Here is a 12,246-nt window from a genome sequence, read left to right as displayed (position 1 = left end):
GACTATTAAGCTGGACATTAAAGTTACACAACTATAAAATCATGCCACTCTTCTCGCTGTTTTTGTTTTGGAGAATATAATTATTTTTCGTAAATATATTTATGGGTTTATATATTTTAAAATACGTTGAAAGTGAAAGTCACTCAGTTGTGTCTGACTCTTTGCAACCTCATGGACTATACAGTCCATGGAATTCTCCAGGCAAGATTACTGGAGTGGGTGGGTAGTTGTCCCCTTCTCCAGGGGATCTTCCCAACCCAGGGACTGAACCCAGGTCATGGGTGTTGCAGGCGGATTCTTGACCACCTGAGCCACCAGGGAGGCCCAGTACTGGAGTGGGTAGCCTATCCCTTCTCCAGCGGATCTTCCCCACCCAGGAATCAAACTGGGGTCTTCTGCATTGCAGGTGGATTCTTTACCAACTGAGCTATCAGGGAAGCTCAATTTCTTGCATTAATAATTAAAAATTCTCTTAGTTTTAATTTCTGATATGGTAACTATAAATTTATATAATCCACATAAAAGCTCATTGGGCTTTTTGAGTAATTTAGAAGTTACAAGGGGTCCTCAGAACAAAAAGTTTGAGTACTAGTGGTGTGTACCTCTTCATTGCCTCTGTGGTCCATCCTAGCTCAATTTATAATCTAGTAGGACAGACTGACACAAAATGAAAAGTCAAATGGTAGGATAATGTATGAAATAATGATACTGGGGAAAGTCACTTAAAGGGAATCCATTCAAAACAGTAAAAGAAATTTCCTAGCAAATAATGGAAAACCCAAAAATGTTGGGAAATTGTTGAGAAATGGAATTAAAACTTAATGAAACCTAGTTTGTTTTGTCTTGTATTTGACAAAATTTAGATAACTTTAATTCTTGGTTACTTTTTGGCATTGAGAGAAGGAATCTAATGTTGGAAAGCTTGGCATACTTTTTCTGATAAAATTATGTAAATAAAATCCTTGAATCTTTTGACTTTTATAGTATGAACATTGAAAGTCATTAAAAACATGTTTAATAGTCTTACTTGTTTCTTCAAGAGACTCTGTTAACCCTTTGTTCATATAATTTTAATTTTAGGCCCACTTCTGCTTATCTGTTTATCAGTTAACTATCCATTCCTTTGTCAGTGACTTAGCAGTTCTTCCCTATCATTTTTAAAATTTTATTATTTTTTTTTGTGCTGGGTCTTCGTTGTGAAGTGTGGGCTTCTCACCATGGCTTCTCTTGTTGTGTGGCCCGGGCTCTAGGTACGCAGGCCTAGTGGTTGCTGTGTGCAGCTCGAGGGCACATGGAGTTCAGTTGTTGCAGCACCACAGGCTCAGTTGCGGCTCGTGGGCCCCAGAGTGCCTGGGCTCATTAGCTGTGGTGTGCGGGCTTAGTTGCTCCATGGCATCTGTAATCTTCCCGGTCCAGAGATTGAAACCTTGTCCTCTGTATTGGCAGGCAGATTCCTGTCTACTGTGCCACCAGGGAACTCCTTCCCTGTCGTCCCAGTGCATCTTTTACTGGATTTCCAGTCTCTGTTTATAACTAAATTTACACTGTATTATTGGAACATATAGTAAGAGACATAATAAGGATGTCCATGTGATGGCTGAGACGTAGATGATAGTAAGTTCTCTATTTATTAGTATTTTCATGTTATATCTAGCTTTTTACAACCTTGTGACTTGAAATCTAGGTAAGGAAGACTTCTGTGGGCGTGCATGGAATCACTGTGCAGCATGTGGGATGTTTTAGGAAATGTAAAGGGCAAATAAGAGGGTGCTCCTTTCAGGCAATTTGGAATTAATGCTTTCTATATTGTTATTATAATTGTTACTCTCTATTTGATTTAGAAATGGTTAATTTTAACAGTTTAGAAGTAGAGTGCTTTGTTTTTAGCAGTCTTGGGAGCCCTCTAAATAGAAAAACAATTCCTTGTTTGTTCTATGCTTGCAGTGAAAGATAACCAAGATAACCAATTAATGGGAGGTTGATATAAACCAGTATGAGTTAGAAGTGGGCTTGAACTTCTTAGATTTGTGCCTGTCATCATCATTCTGTAGCATAGCACAAAGAGAAGAAGAAAGAGCAATTGATAAAAGTTATGGAATGGAGAGATTGAGTTGAGTGACTGAATAAATCCTTGGATTTTTAAACTAATTCCAGAGACTATAAACTGAAATACTTCCTTTGTTCTGCTCTGTAGTAATCTTTTGGTAGTATAGAAGTGCTGTGCTGTGCCTAGTTGCTCAGTCCTGTATGACTCTTTTCGACCCCGTGGACTATAGCCTGCCAGGCTCCTCTGTGCCTGGGGATTCTCCAGGCAAGAATACTGGAGTGGGTTGCCATGCCCTCCTCCAGGGGATCTTCCCAACTCAGGGGTCGAACCCAGGTCTCCAGCATTGCAGGCGGATTTTTTACTGTCAGAGCCACCAGGGAAGCCCAGTATAATAGTAGACAGAACTTTATACTGGAGACAGAAAAATAGCTTGGTTAACAATGAATTTTTTAAAATAGGCAAATGACTTCATCTCTTGGCCTTCATTTCTTGTCTGTAATAAAAGTAATACGATCTAACACTTAGGCTAGCTAACATGCTTGAAACTGTACTAAGGGGTTTATGTGGGTTGTCTTTTCGGTTCTTATGTTAGCATTGTTCGAGAGATGGTTTGTGGAGTCCTACAAACCTATAGAGAAATAGCAGTGTCCCAGAAGTAATGCCTCTGTGAGAGAGCAAAGCAACATTTCTTCAAGAGATTTGAAGGAAAGTGACTTAAAGGCCAAAAAACATGCATACTACTTTGGGGCTTTAAAAGGGGACAGTAAGGACTTTACTGGTGGCTCAGTGGTAAAGAATCTACCTGCCAGCACAGGAGACACAGGTTCGATCTGTGATCCAGGAAGATCTTACATGCTGCGGAGCAACTAAGCTGATGTGTCACAACTACTGAATCCCATGTGCCCTAGAGTCCATGCTCTGCAGCAAGAGAAGCTACTGCAATGAGAAGCCCACGCACTGCAACAGAGAGTAGTCCCTGCTCACCACAACTAAGAAAAGCGCATGCAGCAACAAAGACTCAGCACAGCCAAAAAAAAAAAAAAGGAATGGTAAAGTGAAAGGCTGTAGTAGCAGTGGTAGTGTTTATATTGATTGGATCCTGAGGACTCAGTCTTTCCACCTTTTCTTTGTCATCTATCACCTTTGGTAACAGTGTATGATTGGCCCTATAGCGAAGGGAGGACCATTGCTCTAGTTTCTTGCACTAATTTCCAGTCATGTTGGACTCTTTGCGACCCCATGGACTATACCGTCCGTGTAATTCTCCAGGCAAGATTACTGGAGTGGGCAGCATTTCCCTTCTCCAGGGGATCTCTGTAGGCTGGGCAAAAAACAACTATTAGAGGAAGGACAATTACCAGAGACTTGCTAGAATATTGGGACTTCACGTTTGGTTGGGAGACATTTCTAGTTTTGACCAGCCAGAATGGAGAGACTTTGTTGAATATCAGAACCATTTGAGAGAGTCCCCAGCAATGGCACTCTTTAAGGATAGAGTCAAAATAACTTGAGAAGAGGCTACTCAAGCTCCACCTTAAAACTGTGCTGAAAAACAGGCCTCAGAAGGATTCAGCTGATTCTCAACTAATTTAGCTGAACAAATCTCAACATTTAAGGAATCCATCTATTAATAAATACAAAACATTCAGCATCTCATCCAGAATTACTAGACCTATGAAGAAATAGGAGAATGTAACCCTTAACTAGGAGAAAAATCAGTTGATGGAAACAGACCCAGAAGTGACAGAGATGATGACATCATTTTTAAGATGGAGCTAAGTTAAGGAATTGAAAGGAAGCGTGAACATGAGAGAAATGTCACAAGTAAAAAACTCCTAGAACAGAAAAACATAGTATCGGAAGAGAAAAATTCAGCTGATGGGCTTAACAGCAGATTAAAAGAAGAAAAGACACTGCAGAAGAAAAAAATCAGTGTAAGGTAATAGGAACTGTCCAAAATGAAGCACAGGGGGAAACGTCTCGGGGCAAAAAGAGCCTCAGTGACATGTGGGACATTATCATCAGGTCGTCTCATATATGTGCATTTGGAGTCCAGGATGGGAGGTAGGGATGCTGTGGTTGCAGAAAAAGTATTTGAAGAAATAGTGGCTAGAAATTTCCCAAATACCTACGAAAACTTTAATCCCGAAGATCTTATAAAACTAGGAAGGATGAGTACAAAGGCACACTGAAACACATCAGTGGCTAAAAACCAGTTACAAAGAAAAACCTCAAGAGAAGCCAGAGGGGAGAAAAAGACCATATTATACTTGGAAAAGAACAAAGATTACAGCAAATGTTGATTTGTTATTAAACAATGTAAGCCAGCAAATGAGCAACATAACCACACAGAAGGAAGAAAAAGATAATCAAAGTATCTATTCTGATTTGATATTGTAAGACTAAATATAAAAAGGACTGTAAGTGTGTATTTTAGTATATCTGATTTCTAATAAGGGTATGGGTTAGCAAGTCAGAAACTATATACTAAGATTGAACGTATCAGTAAATATATTTTAGATAATGAGAGCCAGGTTTCTAATTGTTAAAGAGGTCACAGGTAAGGAAGGAAGAAGACTAGAAGGAACTCTGATGTTGAATTGGAATCAGAAATATCAGTATAAACTGATGGTTTTAATGTAGATGCATTATGATGGTTGTGGAAATGCAGATGGATTAGCATACATGAATATGTTTTCTCTGTCCTGTGGAAATGCCTAGAAGAAGCAGTGATGTGCCAGTAGCAGTGAGCATATCTAGTGCCCAGATCTTGGCCTTTTCATTCAGTTTTTCAACAAAAGGAACCAGGGCTCATAAAAGAACTGACTGATTTCAGAACTGGATTATAGGAAATCCAAGATGATCCTAGAGCTGCCAGAAAACAAAGATGTGCTCAAAAAAGGATGGGAACGTCAAAAGGATGTAAGAATCAACTTGAAAGAGCTTCTGATGTCTGAAGTTGGAATTAAATAATTTTAGTGTTGCATTATTATTAATAGAATAAAAACATCCTTTAGTCCATATTGGTATGTGTACCAACAAACAAATGATAGGTAAGTAGAAGGGACAGACTGTAAGTGAAGAATCCCAGTTAGTAAGTATGAAACAATGACTGAAGCAAAATCACTCGTAAGCGAATACTGCAGTGATGATTGTTACAGGCAATCCAGTGATAGAAGGTAAAGTCAGTGGGTGAGATATGATGAGAAACATTTACATAGTCTCAGAGATACTATTAATTAGAATTTCTCTAAGAAATTATTGATTACAAAGGGAAAAACAGTAAATTGAGAGTGAGAGAGACTGTGGATACCACTTGCACCAAGTTATTAAGGTTAATGTCACAGAAAGAAGATATCCATAATATATACCTCTTGATATAATGAACCAAGAAAGGCAGAACATTACATCTGTCGTGTTCTTGTGGTATTCTTATCAAAAACAATGTAAAACTTGACTCAATTATGAGGAGACAGCAGACAAACCCAAATTGAGGGAGACTGCTACTAAAATCTGACCAGTATTCTTCAAAAGTGTCAAGGTCATGAAAGACAAGAAAAGATTGAGTAACTCACAGATTGGAGGAGGCTAGGGACACATGACAGCTAAATTTAGAGTGGGAACCTGGATTGGATCCTGGAATACAATGACATCAGTTAAAAAAAAAGAAAAAAGACTGGTGGATTATAACTGTAGTTATATATTAATTGCTTTGTACCAGTGTTCCTTATTTTTGATGCATATACTATGGTTATGTAAGTGTCAACATTAGAAGAAGCTGCATCAAACATATAGGTAAACTCTGAGCTATTGTAACTTTTTTGTAAAATAATTTCAAAATAAAATGTTTCTTAAATCTACAGTTTTCCCAAAATGGGGGGCAAGAGTTGTAGAAACAGAGTAAGCCAGAAGACAATAAAATTACATAGTTTTTTCCTTTCAAGTTAGAATTCAGTCCTAACAAAAATAATATTTAAAAAATGAAGCCAAAATAAAGACACTTTGCAGTCAAAGCTGAGAGAATTTCTTTTCAGCAATCTTGAACTATTAAAAATGTTAAAGGAAGTTTTTCAGGCTGAAGAAAATCATTCGTCTACACAAAGGAATGAGATTAAGAAATTATAAATATGTGGGAAATATACAATACCTTTTTCTTAAATTTTAATTTCTTTCAAAGACAGTTGGCTATTTAAAGCAAAAAGTTTTTATGTTTTGTAGGATTCATATTTAGGGAAATGTGGAAGTGTAACACATAGAAGAGAAACATTTTTTAAATAGTCCAGTCATAGGAGAAAGGTGCTTCCCTGGTGGCTCAGTGGTAAAGAATCTGCCTGCAATGCAGGAGATGTGTGTTCAGTCCCTGGGTCAGGAAGATATGGAGAAAAATGGCAACCCACTCTAGTATTATTGCCTGGGAAATCCCATGGACTGGAGCCTGGTGGACTGTAGTTCGTGGGGTTGCAAAAGAGTCGGACATGACTTAGCAACTAAACAACAATAGGAGAAAGGGCAAGTGTACTTCTGTATTAATACTAGAAGTGGTATAATACTGTTTGAAGGTAGACTGTCCTAAGTTAAAAATGTGTATTATAAATTGCTAGCATAACCATTTTAAAAAATTGTTGTTCATTCACTAAGTTGTATCTGACTCTGCAACCCCATGAACTCCATGCAGCACACCAGGCTTCCCTGTCCTTCACTATTTCCCTGAGTTTGCTCAGATTCATGTCCCTTGAGTCAGTGATGCCATCCAACCGTCTCTTTATCTGTTGCCCCCTTCTCCTGCCTCAATCTTTCCCAGCATCAGAGTCTTTTCTAGTGAGTTGGCCCTTCACATGAAGTGACCAAAGGATTGGATCTTCAGCTTCATCATCGGTCCTTCCAATGAATATTCAGGGTTGATTTTCTTTAGGATTGACTGGTTTTGATCTCCTTGCTGTCCAAGAAACTCTGAAGGGTCTTCTCTAGCACATAGTTCAAAAACATAAATTTTTTGGTGCTCAGCCTTTTTAATTCAGCTCTCACATCCATACATGATTACTTTAAAAACCATAGCTTTGACTGTATGGACATTTGTCAGCAAAGTGATCTCTCTGCATTTTAAAATGCTGTCTAGGTTTGTCATAACTTTGCTTCCAAGGAGCAAGTGTCTTTTAATTTCATGGCTGCAGTCACCATCTGCAGTGATTTTGGAGCCCAAGAAAATAAAATTGCCACTGATTCCATTTTTCTACCATCTGTTTGCCATGAAGTGATGAGACCAGATGCCATGATCTTAGTTTTTTGAATGTTGAGTTTTAGGATGTAGAAAAATTGAATGCTCAAACATTGCTGGTGGAAATGTAAAATGGTTCAGCTGCTGTGGAAAACAGTGGTTCCTTAGAAAGTTAAATCTAAAATGACCACATGACCTAGAACTTCCACTCCTTATGTATAACCCAAAGAATTCAAAACAGGTACTGATATATACAAATGTACATGCATATTCCTGGGTATTCTTTACCAAGGCCAAAAAGGAGGATGTGGTCAAATGTCCATCATCAGATGAGTGGATAAGCAATTTATGATCTATATGCATGTGGTGGAATATTATTCAGTCATAAAAAGTAATGGGATATTGATACATGTGACAAGTGGATGGACCTTGGAAATATGCTAACTGAAAGAAGCCAGACACAAAAGGTCACGTTGCATGCTTTCTTTTATATGAAATACCCAAAAGAGGTAAATCTATAGAGACAGAATGCAGACTGGTGGTTTCCGGGGGAGTGGGGGTTGGGTAATGGAAAGCCAGTGCTTAATGGGTATGGAGTTCTTTCTGAGATGATAAAAGTGTTTTAGAACTGGATAGAGGTTTTGCCACACAATATTGTGAATATACTGGATCATTCACTTTAAAATGGTAAATTTTATGTTACGTGAATTTTACCTCGATAGAAAAATGGTTGAATGTGTATGGCCTTATGGCCTAGAGTCAAACAGACATGGAATTGAGTCCTGGTTTTTACCATCTGTTAATTCTGTGACCTTTAGTAAATTACTGTTAAGTTTTCTTCTCTGTAAAATAGGCATATTAGGGACATTCCTTGGTAGTCTAGTGGTAGTCTAGTAGTCTACTGCCAGGGACCAGTGCAATGCCTGGTTGGGGAACTTAAGATCCTAAAACCTGTGTCACATGGCCAAAATGAAATTTTTAAAAAATAGGCATGTTAGTACTTTATCAGGATTTTTGTTACTATTAAATGAAGTATTACACATGAAATGCTTAAAATACTTAATAATTATCCAGTAAACATTAGTGTTAATTGATTTTTCCTTTGCTGCTGTTGTTGGTTTTGATTTTATTCTCCATTGGTAGAATGGAAATAATAGTATGAACTAGAATTGTTCTGATGGTTTAATGAGATATCCATGCAAAGGGCTTAAAACAGTACCAGTACCTAGTGTGTTGTAAATTTTCAAAGTGTTTACTAAGCTATTACTATTAAATGAAAGGATCTTGGAACTTTTCTGCATTCTGCGTTTGGAGATCCAACCAGTCCATTCTGAAGGAGATCAGCCCTGGGATTTCTTTGGAAGGAATGATGCCAAAGCTGAAACTCCAGTACTTTGGCCACCTCATGCGAAGAGTTGACTCATTGGAAAAGACTCTGATGCTGGGAGGGATTGGGGGCAAGAGGAGAAGGGGACGACAGAGGATGAGAGATGGCTGGATGGCATCACTGACTTGATGGACGTGAGTCTGAGTGAACTCCAGAAGTTGGTGATGGACAGGGAGGCCTGGCGTGCTGCGATTCATGGGGTCGCAAAGAGTCGGACACGACTGAGTGACTGATCTGATCTGAAGGAAGCTAATGTGCATATTGGAAAATAGCCTTTTCAAAATTTGTGCTGTTATGACTAGTGAAGTGAATCGCTCAGTCATGTCCAACTCTTTGCGATCCCATGGACTGTAGTCTACCAGGCTTCTCTGTCCATGCGATTTTCCAGGCAAGAGTACTGGAGTGGGTTATGACTAGACTTGGCCTTATAAATATATCAGACTAAGCTACTTTCAAAGAATTACAGGTGTGCAATTCTTATTTCCTCTCCTGGTGTGGTGAAAACTCGTGATTTTCACTTGTAAAAACCGCAGATACTGATTATTTAGCTATAAGTTGTTAAACTTTTGTTGTCTGGAGTTTATTATATAGGTTATTTCTACTTGCATTAATTACCATTGATGTGTCATCAGAAGCCAGGCTTTGGAGAACTACTCTTTATAGTGACTAGAAGTTGCAGTTATTTTTCTTGCCATTGGATGGTGCTTCTGTAGCATCATTAAAGCAAATGTTTTGGCTGATACTTTCTCACTTTCCTGAGCAACTGAAAATTGATAAATGGGCTAGACTGTGGTAAATTGAAATACCGTTTGAACTGGATCCCAGGAGTCTGTAAAAAGTGAGGATTTCCTCTAGTATGTTTTTACGTAAGCAAAACCTGGAGATAAATCTCTGGTTGAGTTAAACCCTATGATTCTGTTCTAGTCTGTGGTAATTTAAGAAATGATAGTGTTGCAGGAGAATCTGATTCCTCCTGGCAAAATCTTAAAGGATGATAGGTTTTCCTAGCTTCCCTTGGCAGCTGAGCTATCAATTCTGCTCTGATCAAATTGTATCAAAAAGTTTTCTGTTTTGTCTTCAAGTGTAGGTTTTTCCAACCTATGGGGGTGTGGAAAGTGCGTGACAAAGGTATTAGAAAAGTGCACAGTTGTAAAAGTTGTGTTTGAGAGTGACTGTTAGAAGAGACTGGAGGGAATAAGACAGTAGGGGTGGCTTGGGGCCGTGCTAGAAATTCGGTGATCAAGTTGGAGTGCTTGCACAGTAGAGAGAACATTTGTAAACATACTTCCTCCTCTGTTAACCTAATCTTTATTTCTATTAATGTAATAAATACTTGCAGAGTTTTAGAAGTTACATAGTAGTTCAGGACAACAGCAGCAGCAATAAATCCTTGCCCCATGCTCACTTGTGTGTTAACCTTTCCCAATATTCAACCCCATATTCCACTTTTTTTTTTTTAAAGCTAATTTGAGAAATTTTCTCTTGTTATGAAATGTGAGAAGTAAATTCTCTGATAATATGAGACATTGTTGGCACCTCTCCCTTTATCTTCTCAAATAGTTCTGCTACTGCTAAGTCGCTTCAGTCGTGTCTGACTCTGCGTGACCCCGTAGATGGCAGCCTACCAGGTTCCCCCATCCCTGGGATTCTCCAGGCAAGAACACTGGAGTGGGTTGCCATTTCCTTCTCCAGTGCGTGAAAGTGAAAAGTGAAGTCGCTCAGTCATGTCCGACCCTCAGTGACCCCATGGACTGCAGCCTTCCAGGCTCCTCCGTCCATGGGATTTTCCAGGCAAGAGTGCTTGAGTGGGGTGCCATTGCCTTCTCCTTAAAGTTAGTTCTAGCACATGTTAACTGCTAAGCCAAGTAGTGTACTATAATTGTGTTTCCTTTCTTGGACAGCTTTCTGTTTTCACTGTATCTTGCAGTCCCTTCATTGTTACATTTGCTTAGATTTCAAGAGACCATTCATACTTTATCCCAAACTCTGCAATGGAATTACCAGACACTCTGAATTCTTCTTTTCATTTAAATTTCAGTCATACCATTTCATTCCCTTCCATCTTAGGAGGCATACCTCTTGGACCCTTTCTCTGCATTTTGTCTTGTTGTTTTCTGTCGTCATTCTCTTTTGAACTGGTGGCTTCTCTTGGCCAGTTTGAACTGCCCTTTACATCAGTCTTTTTTTTTTCCTCTGGCCATGCTATGCAGCTTTCAGGAACTTAGTTCCCAGACCAGGGATTGAACCTGGGCCACAGTAGTTAAACCATTGGACTGTCAGGGAATTCCCTCCATCACTCTCTTTGCTGGATTTCTTTTCTTCCTGTTCTTGGTAAAGCAACCTTTCCTCATAACTGTTTTAGAAAATACATGGGAACTAAATATTTTGGGATCTTTCATGTCTGGAGATACCTTTATTTTACTCTCTCATTTGATTTTGGCTGGATATAGATTGAAAATACTTTTTATTTACCTTTTTGTATTCTGGATTCTAGTGTTGTTGAGTTGTTCAGAGTTGTTGTTTTTGATTATTTAATTTGGCCTAGTTTGTTTCTCTACAAGCTTTTGTGTATATTATTCCTGAAATTTATCTTTAGCCCTGAAATTTCAAGATGGTATAACTTGGTATAGATATTATTTTATTCATTATGCTAGGCGCTTGGTGAGTCTTTCAGTCTCAGATTCCTTTGATTCTGTTTCTTTGATTCTGTCATTGCATAGGGTCTTTGTTGCTGTGCGGGCTTTTCTCTAGTTACGGTGAGTGAGGGCTACTCTCTAGTTGTGGTGTGCAGGCTTCTCTATGTGGTAGCTTCTCTTGTTGCAGAGCATGGGCTCTAGGGGGCTTGGGCTTCAGTAGTTGTGGCTGTTGAGCTCTAGGGCACAGACTCAGTAATCATACTGCACCGGCTTAGTTGCTCTGAGGCATGTGGGGTCTTCCAGGATCAGGGATCGAACCTGTGTCTCCTGAGTCGGCAGGCAGATTCTTACCATTGAGCCACCAGGGAAGTCCTTTCTTGAACTTCTTGAGTTAGATGTCAGCCTCTGGTTTGATCTTCTGCCTTGACATGCATGTCTCACATATATTCCATTCTTTGTCATTTTGTTGTATTTTCTGGGAGATCTCATTTTTCCCTTACAACCTTTCTGTTGAATGTATTATTTCTGCCTTTTTAATTTCCGGGAGTTTTCTAGTTCGAATTTCTGTTCCTTCCTCCCCACTTCCTTCCCTTCTGTCTTGTTCTGAGAAGATAAAAGAAACTATATCTTTTCCTCTGCATTGCCCCCATTTCCTCTAGGTTTCCTTTTTTGTTTGCTTGTTATATTTCATTGGGTTAGTTGGATTGTTCAGTCCTGTTCAGAGTTGGTCTTGACAACCAGGTCGTTTTAGGATGTTGTTTTTTTTTTTTCTTTCAGTAATTCCCAGAGAAACAAAAATACAGGCTGTAGACATAGTTTGAGGTTTATAAATGTCAGACAAATGGCCCTTTTTCCTTTTGATTGGGTGTAGGAAACAAATTGAACGGAGAAGGCAATGGCACCCCACTCCAGTACTCTTGCCTGGAAAATCCCATGGACAGAGGAGCCTGGTAGGCTTCAG

General features: G+C 39.0%; 1 protein-coding gene across 1 annotated transcript in view; it reads left to right on the top strand.

The window, feature by feature from the left end:
* RAB10 (RAB10, member RAS oncogene family) overlaps positions 1-12,246 on the top strand; it is a 63,286-nt gene that overhangs the window by 29,822 nt on the left and 21,218 nt on the right. The window lies entirely within an intron of this gene.

The sequence above is a fragment of the Bubalus bubalis genome, chromosome 12 (genome assembly GCF_019923935.1).
Source record: "Bubalus bubalis isolate 160015118507 breed Murrah chromosome 12, NDDB_SH_1, whole genome shotgun sequence".
NCBI classification, from domain to species: domain Eukaryota; kingdom Metazoa; phylum Chordata; class Mammalia; order Artiodactyla; family Bovidae; genus Bubalus; species Bubalus bubalis.
The sequence above is the reverse complement of the archived record's forward strand: the minus strand, read 5'-3'. Positions and strand labels throughout refer to the sequence as shown.